The sequence below is a fragment of the Protopterus annectens genome, chromosome 8.part0 (genome assembly GCF_019279795.1).
Source record: "Protopterus annectens isolate FY-2018-M chromosome 8.part0, PAN1.0, whole genome shotgun sequence".
NCBI lineage: Eukaryota > Metazoa > Chordata > Ceratodontiformes > Protopteridae > Protopterus > Protopterus annectens.
In genome coordinates this window covers 1,672,790,924-1,672,806,174 of record NC_056741.1, presented here as the reverse complement: position 1 = coordinate 1,672,806,174, position 15,251 = coordinate 1,672,790,924, and the positions used below count along the sequence as shown (strand labels likewise).

At 42.3% G+C, this 15,251-nt stretch overlaps 1 protein-coding gene across 1 annotated transcript in view; it reads right to left on the bottom strand.

The window, feature by feature from the left end:
- The window catches only part of LOC122809594 (exosome component 10-like), a 1,034,611-nt gene that overhangs the window by 646,985 nt on the left and 372,375 nt on the right, over positions 1-15,251 (bottom strand). The window lies entirely within an intron of this gene.

The following is a 15,251-nucleotide window of genomic DNA, read 5'->3' as shown; positions in this document are numbered from 1 at the left end:
CTTTAACATGATCCGGTAAAGCTTGTTCCTTTAGCCATGCATGCCTTCTTATCACTGTGCCTGTCATGGCTGATCTAAATGAAGCCTCCAGTGCATCATAGCCACATTTTAAGGAATGGTTGCTAACCTGTTGTATGTTATTTACCATCTCTAATACATATTTCTTATCAAGAGATTCATCAGTGGTTAGTTTATTAGTTAACTGGTCCAGCATAAACTCTTGGTATTGTATCATGTGAAACTGACAGTTTAAAGCTCTAGCTGAGAGAGTAGCTGAAGTGTAGACCTTTTACCCCATCTGTCTAATGACCTTGCTTCCCTTTCAGAAGGAATAGGGTTTTTAGCTATGGTCGCGGCTACTGCCTTGGGGCCCAGGGATATAGTTTCTGGGTCTGCAAGTGGAGCCTTGTAAAGGTGGTGATGAGTATCTGGCACCCTGTAAAATCTGTCTGGTTTGGCAGGGGCTGGGGGTAAAGAATCTGGAGCGGAGCAAACATCATTGAAAGCATCATCCACCACAGAGAGAACAGGGGGTATAGCTAAGGGCCTGTGCTGTGGGAGATGCAGAAAAGTCCTAAGTCTTTTTCTGGAGTCTGAAAAATCCTGTTGCTGCCATTGGAACTGTTCTCGCATGGCATGCAAGGTTTCCCCAAAGGAGAATTCTTCTGGTGGGGAAGCAGCTGGGATGGATTCTTCAGCATCAGAATCTTCAAAATTGGAGAAGGGAGCCTCTGGCTGGTCAGTTGTGTCTGATTCATCAGCAGAATCATCAGAGGACACTGGCTCGGGGGGCTCTGCCCTAGGTCTCTTCTCTGGGGGCTGAGAGGCCCTGTCTGGGTGAGATTGAGATCCTCTAATTAAAGAAATTAAATCTTCTGCCAAAGTAAGCATTTGAGAACTAGAAGAGGGCCTGGATGTGGGTGGTTTAACAGGCACTGTTTTAGTAGTCTTGGCTGCTTTAGCCCTGGCGAAGGCCTTAATGGACATGGCTGCTGGAGGCCTAGCAGCACCACGTGCTGGGGTAGAAACATCCAAGGGGATGGTGTCTGATAAGTCAACCACCGTAGTGGGTAAAATTTGTGAAGTCGTTTCAAGAGTTGTAGCAGGGGCCTCGGTTGTAGGAATAGGATCAGCTGTACTTTGTTCAGTTTTCTCGGTTTCGGCCGAAACCGAGACACTCGTGGTTTGCTTGACCATGGTTTCCGCCGAAACCGCGGACTGCGAGTGTCGGTCTTTATCTTTGCGTTTTTTGCTAGATTGGGTAGTCGGAGGATCCGACGGCATAATGTACACAAAATCAGAACCGAAAAACTGTTCTGCAAACTCCGACCGACGCCTAAGCGTTCGTCGGTTGAAAGAAGCACAGGCCGAACAGGCTGCTACGTCGTGGGCTGGGCCTAAACAAGGCAGACAGTAAGAGTGGAAATCTTTATGAGGTATTTGTTTCCCACAGTTTAAACAATTGTTAACTTTTTCTGACATCGGCTGAGGCAAGAAAGAGTCCCCAACGGGGTACTTAGCTTTAGAAGTCTTCGAAGTAGTATTCGGTAGAAGTAATCTCTGGATCCGACCGACCGGCACTTGCGAACAGCTTCTGCTTCGGGCGCCACGCGGCAAGAAAGACTGAGGAAAATGGCGTCGGCTGATGCCTTTATACCCGAAGACCAGCAGTGATGACGTCGGGTGGAGTGCGACATCAGCCGAAGCCGGACCCGGACTTTGGAATCCGGCCGACTGAAGGGCTGCCTGACGACAGGACAACCCACTTGTTATGACTGCAGATGCATCCATGAAGGACATCATCTCATCAATGACCCAGAAGCAGCAGCCCTAGAAGAAGGATCTGCTACATCACAACTACACCCGATGGAATGGCGAGCCACCTGGGAGAAGTCCATAATAGGGAAAGAGCAGAAGTTTTACTCTCAGAGTCTGAAAGATCACAAATAACCTGAAAAGCCTGAGATAGGAGAGGCAACACATACTGGACATATGGGTTAATAGCCCTAAGAGCCAAGGTGTAAACCTTCATACCTAGCCTCTCCGTGGTCCTGCTGTCTAACTTGGGAGAAGAAAGCAATTGACAGGGCTCGTCAGAGGCTACAGACACCACTGAGCAGTCAGCAACAGGATACTTGTACAAAATTTTACAGTCCTGAGGGACCCTAGAATACCTATCGGGTTTCTTAGGAGCAAGGGGCTGAGAACCAGGAGCATTAAGAGTAATTGGAAAATGCATCCAACAAAGCAGCCAAAACAGGAGGAACAGCAGAAGGTTTAGGTGATTCCATCTGCAGCAACTGATAGTACCGCTTATGGATCTCAGAGACCTGAGTACAATCCCATTTAAAAAACTCCATCATCCTGGAGACTGTAACCCCAAAAGAAATCTCTTCAAAGGGAGCATCAGGACTGATAAATTCCACTTCCTCTGACCCTTAGTCCAAAGGAGAAGGAATTTGAGAAGCGTAAGCAAGGGATTCCTCATCAGAATCAAACTCCTTCTCTGACTAATCCTATTTCCTGGGTCTTTTAAGTGGAGTAGAGGACCAAAAGGGACCTGGAACAGAAACACCCTGAGGAGGTATCGGTCTGGTCCTTCAAATGCTATCCAAATACTGCCTCATCTGACTAATTTTTGGATCATTATATGTACAGTATTCAACTCAGCTTGACTGTTAGACCTTCCACTGCCTTTACCATACAGTACTTTTGCAGATTCAGGACAAAGCGTCACTGCAGCCCATTTTCTAATACTTTCTTCATACTATGCTGATCCTTCAAGCAAGCCAAGCACGTTTTTCTCTTTTGCAGCCAAACTTGCAAATACCAGAACTCTTTTTTATAGACTACCTTCTTAACTCTGATATTAACAATTTTTGAGCAGGATCTTTAACTGCCACTGAAAATCTTAAGTACAGTCAGATGTTAAAGTATGTTCACTATTGCAGTGGTGCTAACTCCTGGAACTTCTCCCATAGAAGGCCCAACATCCTTGACTGATGGACAGTTTCTCTTTCTCTCCCCTCAACTTGGTGAATACCCTCTCTCTGTACATCAGTACAACTGTGGTATAAAGGGGACATCCACCTGCAGTCTTTGGTAGAAGCCAGAGCACTGACCACCCGGGGTAGTAAATGACCCCAAGGATAACACCAAACCAGAATAACTCACAAAAGTTTCATTTCCAAGCACTAAACAAACCTAAGCAAGAGGGACAGGGTTTAGGAGAAAGGGTAGTTGGGAATAAAACGTGACTGAGAACCCACACTATATCCAATATGGCAACAGGTCAAGAAACGAGGGGCAGAGGGAGGGAAATATTAACAGTGAACAATTCCAAACCTTGGTAACTTTATCAAGTTCCTATACACCTGCACTATGTCCTTCATATTGGTCACCATTACAGTAGGGCTACCCGAGATAATTCCCCAAGCTTACACATGGTGGTGTGGCTTACACCTGGACTATGTCCTTCATATTGGTCACCATTACAGTAGGGCTACCTGAGATAATTCCCCAAGCTTACACATCGTGGTGTGGCTGTTCCTGGGAAAGAATGGGCAGTTACAGCCTTTGTAGGATGGATATGGCAAAATCTAACCTGCCTATGCAACTAATATCTAGGTTGCATTGTTTGGAAAACATGCAGACAGATAGCCTAGTACCTACCTATGAACCTATCGGCCCGAGGGTCAAAGCAAGGCTAGCCAACAGTGTATTGGCTTTCGCCACCCATGTATTGTTAAATTCCTGCCCTTCTATCGAGCAGTGCCCCAGACATAATCCCAGGGGTGAATTTCCCATCACCCATTCACTTATCAAGGTTTTTCTTGAACAGGAGTGCTAATGAAGAGCTCTGCTTGATGTGGATTGGAATTTTGTTCCAGAGCATGGAAGTCTCTGGGACAAGAATCTATTCCTCCAGAATGTCCTATTTATTGTTGAGGTGAGGTTTAGGTTCCTAGAGCATGTAGCTTGGGGAGATTAGGATTTCTTTAAGTGGGGCATGTTCAACAATGCCAGGTTTGACATAGCTTAGTATGTCAGACAGACGTCTCCTCGGAGTAAGCTGTATACGACCGAGTAGAGTTTGAGTTTCTTGAGCTGGTCAGCATAGGGCAATTGTTTGAGTCCAGCAATCCTCTTGGTGAGGTACTTTTGGGGCCTCTCAAGTTGTTGTAGGTGTCTTGTGAGGTACATCCCAAATGGGGTATTGTATTCAATGAGGGGTCTGATAAGTGATGAGTAGAGGGGAACGATGACTTCCTTATTTCTAGATGCAAACCCTTTTAAGATTAAGTGGGCCATTTAGAAACATTTTCTGACCACTGTGGCAATGTGGTTATCAAAGGAGAGGTTACTATCCACTTGAGTCCAAGGTCTCTTATCACACTTTGTGTTAAGTGAACCTCCCCCTATTTGGTAATTCATGGGTACCGTGTTTTTACCAAAGGGGATAACAATGCACTTTTTGGCATTTAGCTTGAGGCCATGATTTTGACACCAGGTGTCGGTCTTGGTGAGGCCCTTTTGCAGAATGTCTATGTTGGCAGGGGAATCGATAATGGCACCCAGTTTGCAGTCATCTGCAAAATTGGTTAGTCATAGACCCCTGGTGTTCGCTTGCACTTCAGAGAAGTATATACCGAACAGGAGGGGTCCCAAGACTGAACCCTGAAGCACTTCACTTGTCACTGGTTTGGAGTCAGATCTGGAGTCTGTAACTCTTACCGTGTGGGTTCTGTCCGTGAGCCAGCTGGCCACCCATCTCGTGACGCAAGGGTTTATATGTTAAGGTTGATGAGTTTATCTATGATTCCTGCAAAAATATATCCACAGGCTCCCAGATGAATAGACAAATGGTTTAATGCAACAAGCGCTTTGTCTTCTAACTCCTTTACAAAGACTTCTTCAGACTGCAGTCTGAAGAAGTCTTTGTAAAGGAGTTAGAAGACGAAAGCGTTTGTTGCATTAAACCATTTGTTTATTCATCTGGGAGCCTGTGGATATATTTTTTGCTGATTTTGACCGTTTGTGCTACTTGGCTGCTATTTGTAAAGATTTATCTATGATTCCTGAATGAGGGATTGTGTCAAAGGCTTTAGTGAGGTCCAGGTAGGCTGTGTGGACCACCTTGCCCTAGTCTATGGATTTAGTAACTGTTTTAAAGTAGTCTACCAGGTTTAGGAGACAAGACCTACCTTTTGCAAATCCAAATTGGGTAGCATCCAGACTTTGGAGGTTACCAATGTCTTTATGAGTTCCATGATGATACGCTCCATGGCCTTGCAGACCAGGCTTGTCAGGCTAATAGGTTGATAGTTCCCAGGGTTTGTGGTGGTTCCTCCGTTGCTGAACGGGATACCCGTTGCTGTGCACCATTCTGTGGGCACATAGCCTGCAGTGGGTCTGTGATTGAACATGGATTTTAGGTGGGGGGGGGGGGGGCTACTTCATTTTGAAGTTCGTGTAAGACGCAGCCTGGGATGTTGTCCGGTCCCATGTATGCTGTGTTTTGGGCTTGAGAGAGTGCCGTTTTTACCTGTGTGTTTGTGACTACCGGGGCTCTACAACCATCTGGTATAGTTATAGGCCCTTTGGGGGGTGAGGGGGGGTAAAGTTTGCATTGAACCTATCTGCCAACATGTTGGCAATATCAATTGACTCTGTATATTTTGTGAAGCTCTGTTGTAGCTCGGTGCAGATCTGGGTGTTGCCATGGAGAGTCTTGACATAGCTAAAGAATGCCTTGTGGTCATCTTTGGAATCCGTGGCAATTTTTCTTTCAAAATTAGCTTTGGATGATTTTATGAGAGATCTTAGTTTCTTACTGAGGCCCGTCAGGGAGTTCCTCCATACCTGGGTTTTTACTCTTTTTTGCAACAGTTTCTTCCTTCTGTTGTAGAGTTTGTTAATGGCAGGGGACCATCAGATTGGCTTCCTTTTTTTGGAGGATAGTGTCTTGGTTTTGTTGGGGATAGCACGATCCATGCACTCATGCAAGTGCTTGTAGAGTGCATTTGTGTAGGATTTACCAGTCGTAACTGTGTTATAAATCTGCAGAGGCATTGCGAAGTTAGTCACCTCAGTTTTGAGTAGCATGAAGCTCGCTTTGGTAAAATTTTTTACGATGGTTTCCTTGTGTGTGGGGGTGGGGTCAGGATGTGGATATCTAGGGTGATTAGTTTATGGTCTGATCTAACAAGTGAGGAGTTGATCACGGGCATTGAGCACCAGTCACCCATATTTGTAATGACCAGGTCCACGATACGGTTTGTCCCTGGTGGGGGTGTTGACAAGATGACCCAGGGCATTAGAGTTTATAAATTCCGGGAATTGTTGAGCAAGGGGATTAGTCCAAGAGTAGTTTTCCCAGTTTGTGTTAGGGTAGTTGAAATCGCCCATTATTATGGCATTTGGGTGGACGCCCATTATTATGGAATTTGGGTAGACCCTCATTTTTTTCCAATGTCCCCAGGAACGAGGCGTGAGGGTCCTGGGTCATGGTGGGGGATCTATAACAAGCTACAATTTGGAATGCATTTTTGCTCTGGGTTAGTTGCACTTGGATGATTTCAGAGGCATCATATTTTGCAACTAGTCTGGAGGGGTGGATGTCTTTGATGAATATGGACACACCTCCGCCCTTTGTTTCGGTCTGGGTTTTGTGGCAGAAAACGTGTGGTATGAATTATAGCCTGGTAAATCATGAGCAGACAGGTGATTCACTGTGGCGACCCCTAACCGGAAAAGCCAAAAAAAGTAGTAGTGCTCTTGGGAGCCTTGAACTAGGTCTCAGTCACTGCACAGATATCTATGTTCAATTTTGAGGAGTGCCTCGAGTGAGTGCATTTTGAGGTTTAGACTCCTAGCATTGAGTAGCATTGCCCTCATTTTTTGTTACCTGTAGTTCTTATGGTGGTGGGTTTGTTTTTTGAGCCTCGACTAAAAAAGGCACTATAGGGGCGGCAAGAGCCTTGGCCAGTAGCCTGAATCCCAAAGGTGACAGTTGCAGGCCATCTCTGGCGAAGCATTGTGGCCTGTCAAGCATGTCATCCCAGGCAGACAGATACTGGATCCCCTTTGAATGACACCAGAAGCTTAGCCAATTGTTGAAGTTGTTCATTTTATCCTTGTACTGTGGTATCATTTTTGGTGAAGGCAGGATGCTACTCAGGGCTAGGGTCTTACCTGCCTGGACTACAAGATCGGAGAGCTCTTCGATGTCTCTTTTCATGTAGTCCAGTACGGTACGTCTCAGGTCATTTACACCAACATGGACAATGACAGTCATATTTGTACTTGGCTTGTAGTGACCCGAGTGCATGCGTTATGTGGCGAATTCTGGGACCCGACAAGCAGCTGACAGTAACCTTCTCTTTGTCCAGCCTGGTGAGTGGGACGTTGGTGTGCCTGACTACAGAGTCACCTATCACTAGTGTGTTGGGTATATTGTGTTGCCTTATGGGCTGTGGTTGTGTGGCACACCGAGTTTGTGGGCTATGTGTTGTTTGGAGTATGTTGGTGGGAGGAGGTTGCTTCTGTGTCTGCTTTGGAGGTCTCTGTTGCCTAGGAAGATTTAGATTTTTAATCAGAGCCTCCATATATGTCTTGGTGTTTCTGTGTGTGGGTTTTGGAGGTGCTGGTTTAGTTAGTCTATGTGTAGTTAGTGGCTATGTGTAGTTAGCGGGGGTGTTGCGAGTGGTTACCTTCTTCTTGACTGTCTGTTCCAGTCTTGGTTGGAGAGAGCTTTGCCTCTAGATTGGCTGTATAAATGCATCTCTCACAAGTGTTAGTGTTTGGTGGTAGGAGGAGAGGGTTGTCTGTGTATATGAGGCAGTTGTAACATTGCCTCAAGATGCCCAGGTTCATCAGGTAGGCTGGAGAGTACACCGAGAGCTGTTTCTTGGACTTGCCTGAATAGGTAGGGAAGTATAAATACTATTCCCTTCTGGCAGATGCGAGGCTTGAGTGCTGGGGGTTATTTAGTGCTACAGTAGGTTTAAAACATGTGCTGGGCTGAAAGGTGCGGGTCTGAGTGCTGTAGGCTGAAAGACTGACAATTTATAAGGGAAAAACTGAAGAGCAGACTTTGTGGAGCCTGGGATAGTTAACCCCAGCAAACCTGCGGTGCGCAACATTGTGCAAATGCGGGTTTTTATAGCAGAAAGATGAAAGGGATATAAATTAGCCCAAAATGGCCAATAAACTACAAATTCTGAGCTGAAAAATACTCCTCCAGGGACAGATAGGCTGCTCAACGCTCCCCACTCTGACTGGTGAACAGGGAAACTTCCTTCTATCCAAGTAAGGTATGGGTTAACACAGAAACTACAATACAGCCCTGGATTCAGCAAACTCTGAAAACAGGACTCTACTAGCTTCAGAAAGGTGGGAAACAAGTGTAGGACAGCTTATTTATTTATTTATTTTTTAAGAAGTTAAGGCAGTTAAAACAAAATAATCACTTTAAACCACAGAAAAATGGCTATCGCACGAGTGTATAGTCTACAACAGTAAAAACAGTTTAAATGCTCAAAAAAACTATTTTAAAAGTGCAAACAGTAAAAAGCAAGTACAATTAAACAGTTGCAATAGGCTTTTTAGTATCAAATAAACGCTAGAAACCGAGCATTTAGGCGGAATTAGCAATTACTACAAAGAAACAAGCCAAAAAAGTACTTAAATCAAACCAAAGTCTCTCTTTTCTCCTGCTGCTGTAGGACTCTGCATGTCACATGGGCAGGTTCTTGCTGAGCTGATACAAGCAAAATGAGTAGTTAGTTGTTTCACAGATGGGCTGGGTTCTACTCCCCCACCCCAAAGGAAGGCTATGGTTGCTGCTGCTGTTCTGTCCTAGCAGACTGTGCCTAGGCATTCTCTGGTACAACTTTTCCATGGAAGGAAATAAAACGGGATGTAGTGGGCCAACAATATGAAGTTAACCCCCTGAACACAGGCCTGACTTCAGTACCCTTAACATCTGGGTCTATTTTTTTTAACTTCTTTAGTCTTTTAAATATAAAATCTCAGTTGCCTCTGCATATCTGCAGAATCCTTTTCCACCTTGCCCTGTAGGGTACAGCAAAACACTGGAAAGTCGGTTGCCTGATTAACCTTAAGTCACTACCTTCGGCGTGAAGTATAGGTTGGTATTGTAAGGAATTATATCCTGAGGTAAGACTAGGACTGTCTGCTAGCATATCAGGTCCTACAATTCAGAAACACTTCTGGTAGAAGTTTCAGCCACTAGGAAGACAGTTTCCCTTGCATCAACAAATTTAAAGCTGCTGTAGTTTGCTGGCTTAAATGGTGGCTTGTCAATTTCTATAGTACATAGCTGAAGTCCCAAAAGGGAGGAAAATTCCTATGAGGGAATTAAGTGGGGGACCCTTTATGTAACTGCCTTATTGGCTTTAAGGAGTAGAGAGGTAACCCTGGAGCAAAAGACAGAAGATGCATTATTTTCAATGAAGCATATCATAAACATCAGTAGCAAATGTCTGACAGCTATCGGAGGACCAAGGACACTGCTGTTTAGGTTGGGGTTGAGGCCTTTTTATTGCAAAGGGAAAACTCTTTTCCTGTTTTGATAGGTATGAACTTTAATTTGTTTTTCCTAGTTTCCCTCGACTACAAGTATTTCCTTGGTAAATGTTTGCTCAAAGAAGATAAATGCTAAATCACCCATGCTGTCAAGCCTTAAGATTGTTAAGCTGGAGTCCATGAGCGAATTCTTAATCTGAAATACAAAGTCAATATGTTTAGGCAGTAGTACAGCCTCCATTGTTCATGCTCAGCAGCTTCTGTTAAAAATGCGCTACAAGTTACATTTCTGGTCTGTCCTCCTGTACCCTCTGAATTACCCAAAGAAGAGGGGATGGCATGAAAGGAGTAAAAACAAACAAAAAATAAGCAATTAATGGATGACTCAAACAGATTCTATAGAGAATTGTGAAATAAAGCAAATAGAAAAAAAAAAAAAAGACATTTTGAAGAGGTGTTTATGAAGATCCCATTGAACATGTTGAACATAAAGGAATGTACAGAAGAGCTTGAAGAAACAGTGCAGAGCTGTGCTGTAGAGGATATGAAATAGGATGAATTAATGGCCTGAGAACTTTAGATAAAATTACGAAAAGCTCTCTAGTGGAAAAACCCATGCCCAGGGACAGTACCGGACTTTCGGCTAAAGGCACAGACATCTTTATACAAAAAATTTAGCCCCGACTAAGAATTACTTATATGCACATCCTGAACAGACACCAAACTGGTTAACAGGGAAAAATGACACTCCACGAATGAACCTGCAAGCCATTCTAAAAACTATAGACAAATAACTTGCCTCTGACAACATACAAGCTCTACACTGGAACTGATACAGAGTTTATAGTCATTGAAAAAAACTCAATTATGGCAAAAAAAAGGTAACAAAAGTCAGTCATATAGAGCAAAGGATCACTTGTTAAATAAAACCATAATAGAGAACTGCAAAATGGGGAAGAATCCAAGTATGACAAACTACTAAAAAAAAACATTTCTGACAGCATTCTACACTCATGGATAAAGGAATACTTATAAGATGCACCCTAGACTAATTCATTCCATTACAGTGACCACGAAAACAGTGGTAAATCAGTTTGCATTTGAGACATGACAATGGCCAAATTATTATTCCAGGGTGGGATTTTCCATAGTGATTCTCTGTCACCTCTGTTGGTTTGTCTTGACCTTAACCCATTAAGTTATTTACTAAACAGATTATGCAGTTTGGCTCCTAGAAACTAACCTTGTTTAAAGAGACCACATGCACTTTTTGTGGATGACTTAAAATTGTACAGTTCAACATATAAGGAGTTGAAAACACAACTGCAAGTGGTTAAAAGGTTCTCAGATTATAATGGTCCTGATAAATGTGCAAAAGCAACATTTAAAACAGAAAAGCTGCAGTATCAAGAAAATATTAATCTAGGACAGGAATGTGATGTAAAAGAACTTGAGTAGGAGATAGTATTTGAATACTTGGGAAGTGATGAAAGACTGACAGAAAACATGAACAAATATGAATAAAATTCAGTAAGGAATACTTCAAAAGACTAAAATTAATATTAAAACCTGTCTTATCTAGGAGTAAAGTCCAAGCTATAAAACAATTTGCTCTTCCTGTTCTACGTTTTGGGGTGACTGACAGGCACTAATAAGTGCTGGATCAGGTGGGAAAAAAACAAGTGTTACACACTAATCAAATGATGTATAAAAATCAGTATATACCAAGATTATATATATATATATATATATATATATATATATATATATATATATATATATATATATATTCCTTGCTCCAATGGAGATAAGAGTCTTCTCAAAATTGATTACATGTATAGATCTGCAATCGTGGAACCGCATACATATCTGACCTCACCAGATCCAAACAAAGTAAAAGTTTTAAAACACGAGGAAAAGTCTAAGAATGACATCTCTGCTTAGTTTAGCAGAAGTGTTTTGGTATGAAACGGGAATGGAAATCAAGCCATTAGTAGACAAAAATAACACAATGTGCTAAAATCAAATGAAAGAATACAAGGAAAAGTGTCAGAGGAGAAGGAAAAGTGTGGAAAATTCATAAATATAGAGGCGAGTATAGATCTAGAACAATCTCATACTGACCAGAATTTGACGAAGAAATAGCTAAGAAGAGGTAAAATGAGAAAGGTTAACAATGGTGGACCATGATAGTTGATTATGTACACATTGGTTTACAAAATCCATTGAAAAACTGGAAGAAACAGAAAGAACTGTAAACAGTTGTGCATGGCAGAGGGCCTGTATATTGAAAGGCACAATAATGTAGGAAGTTTGTTACATAGGGAATTGTGCAAACACTGATATAGAAGTAGCACTGGAGACATGAACCACAAAGCATTATAAAGAATGACGATGTGTATATCACATGAGATCGTCCATTACAAACAGATCAAAAAACAGAAATGAGAAAACCAAATACAGAAGACCATTTAAAAAAGACAAAAGTAGCTTTGATCACTGAAATTGCTATACCCAGTGATTATAGTACCCGATGTAGAGAGAGAGAGAGAGACACAAAGTCATATAATGTCAGGATTTGCAGGCAGAAACAAGAGCAATGTGGAAGAAAGATACCCAGACAGCTCCAGTAGTAGTATGAGCAACGGGTCTGGGGGAGAAAAAAAAAATTTACAGCCATACTTAAGATATGTTGCCAATTTCGATTCTCAGCTAGAGCATCTTCTGAGTGGAGACATGCGTGAATGGGCGTACCTTCGTTGAAGGTTGTGCGTCAGGGCTGGCAACTCGGCACGTGAAAATCAACTACCAATCATTAGTGGACCGGAATTCCGCTGTGGCAACCCCTAACAGGGAAAAGAAGAAAGACACAACAACAACTTAGATATGTTGCCAATACATGTAACCCTGCATGAATTACAGAAGGAGACAACCCTACAGGTGCTGAGAACACTGCTTTTGGCTAACAGCAAAGACTAAAACAATTCTAATTTCATTAACTCTAATTGTTTCCAGACGTAAGAATGGGGTCCATTTCAGTCATGGTATTAGAAACCTAAAAGGTTTGGAGAAATTAAAACTTGGGAAAAACCTTAAAAGGAGCCAGCGGATAAGGTGTCCTCAATGTCAGAGATAAATGAGAGGGGAACAAGCTCTATGTAAGCCAGTTCATTCTCCACAGATTATGAAAAATCAGATTCTTTGGTGGGAGGGAATTTCTCTTCCATTTATTACTGAGGGATGTTAACACTGATAGTTGATCGGGAAGAGGATGTAGATTCTTAAGGAAAAAATAAAAGCTTGAAACAGTTTCATCAGGTCCTGCCAGGGGGCCTGGTTAGGAGGGAGGTCACCCAGCTCACACTAAAGCAAGAGAGTGGACACCTGAGATTTGGACCTGCTACTTGGAGTGATGACCACTTTCAAAATTTCAAGTTGTAAGTGGGTGCCAGCAACTTCAATATGGGTGCCACTGAATTCCCGTGTACAGTAATGCAAAGTATACTGTCCCCATCTTTGGTCATCAGGGTAAGGGTATCTGAACCTGACACCTGTAGAGAGGCATCTCCCCAAACAAATACTGAATGGCTTTTGTTCAGGCAGACAGGCTTTCTTCTACTTCCTTCTGAGAGGATGGTGGCCTTCAGATGTGCACTGGCATCAGTCAGGACAGAAGCTATAAAGAAATACCTCACTGGATCAGATGCACTTGAGTCTTTGGAGCCCTGGGACTAAATTGGTATGTCATCAGCCGCCCCTAGTGTCCCTTCCTGATTAGATTCTCTCTCTTTTATTTATGTGAAATATTCGTGGATGACCACACTGATGTCATGGTAGTCCTAAACAAGGTGAATAGCCTTTTTTGATTCTAATAGTCTTGGAGATTTTTTGCTTTATGCTTGATGATCTTTTGACTGAACCTCACACAACCAGGACAAAAATTAAATATTAACTACAAGAGTCTTGGTAGAAAATATGTTCCCAGAAATAAAATTGGGCACTTTAGATATAGATCTCTAACCTGATACCCAAACAAGCTGCAAATGTAACAAGAAATGGAATCCTAAAACACTACACGGTAAACAAAGCAACTAACAGTTCCTTAAAAGGACATTTACCTGCTAGGAAGCTAGGCTGAAATGACAGAATGATGATGCTCTATACATAACTACAGCCCTACCTTTCTTGTGCTGCAGCAAGAAACAATACAGACTGCATGGTCAAACTTTCATCTTACTGCACAAGCATTTTGACATCCAAGTAAGAGGGTACCTATACTGCTGAGAGGAGAAAGGATGATGAGCTCCGACATCAGTCTAGACATCCAGTCTTCAGCAGTAAAATGCCAAAGAGTTAACACTAACTGCAAAAGTGGACAATAAGACCACCACCCTATACTCCACTTGTGAAATTCCTAGGAGTATTGGTACACTACTTTAGACATCACCTGCCCTTTTGTACAACTACAGATTAAGTCATTAAGGCAGCAGTCATTGTTGAACCTCTCAGCCAGCTCTGGATCAGGCAGTCTAGCTAAATTGTCACCTGGTGCTGTTTGCCATATCTACAGTATAAAAAAACAGTAAAGCAGTAAAGGGAACAAACAGCCAAACCAATTATTAAAAAAAAAACTACACGAAAATCGTAGCCAAGCTACAGTTTTTCATTGTGCGATTCCTTAAAACCTCTTGTGAAAGAGGATAATGGGATACATACAAATGACCCCTTAAGGACATCACGTGTTTCAGCTATATAGCAGTTCTGAATTCTCATGACTTGTTTCTTCTCAAGTCTGTTAATGGACAAATTCAGGCCAATAAAGCCAAAGCCTTCTAACTGTGGACATGCATGTTTCAGTCTTATGACCTCATCAGCACAGCATAAGTGGACTGTTTGGCTAACCTCTAGAAACACAGGGTTGTTGTACCCAACTGATGTCCATAACCATTAAGGGGTCTGCAAAATATCCCATCTAACAACTAAATAAAAGAGTAAACAGAACACAGTCAAACCAATCAGTAATAAACTACAAGAAAATCATATATCTCATTATCCACTTTCACAAGAAGTTTTAAAGAATCACACATGGAGAAAACTAGTTTGGCTAGACAGAAAATGGGCTCTAGACATGGGATCTCCATCTTAAATGACCATGAAGGCTACCCGAGGACTAGTACACTAAGCCAAGGTCTACAACCTCATTGGATAGGAATGTAGTGTAGTGGTTTCCCTCACTTAATATTATACTGTTTTGAGAGCTTCTAGTTGGAGATCCTGTTAAAAATCGATATCTCTAAATAAAAATAAAACAAAAAAATCCATCTCACTCCTACTCCTTTACTGCTACTCAAAAATGATCTAAATTAAATGAATACTTCAAGCATCAATACATTGTGGGGAAAAACTGCTACAAATTAGCTGGGATATTTAACCTATTCCTGCTGCTTCGGCTAGCATCACAAAAATATCAGATCCGACAGTTCCCAGAACACACTGTAAGGTTATTACAATGACGACTTTAAATAGAATGGGTGCACAACATTTTTGCAGACAGAATAATGTGTGCAAGTCTATTACTGAACCACTTCAAGCTGGTTCTTACATGTACGGACAGAAATGCTCCAACGAATTTGTTGTCTTGATATTCTACATTACAGAAGTCTGTAAAACTGCCGATGCAACAGTGAACTTTGGAACTCCTC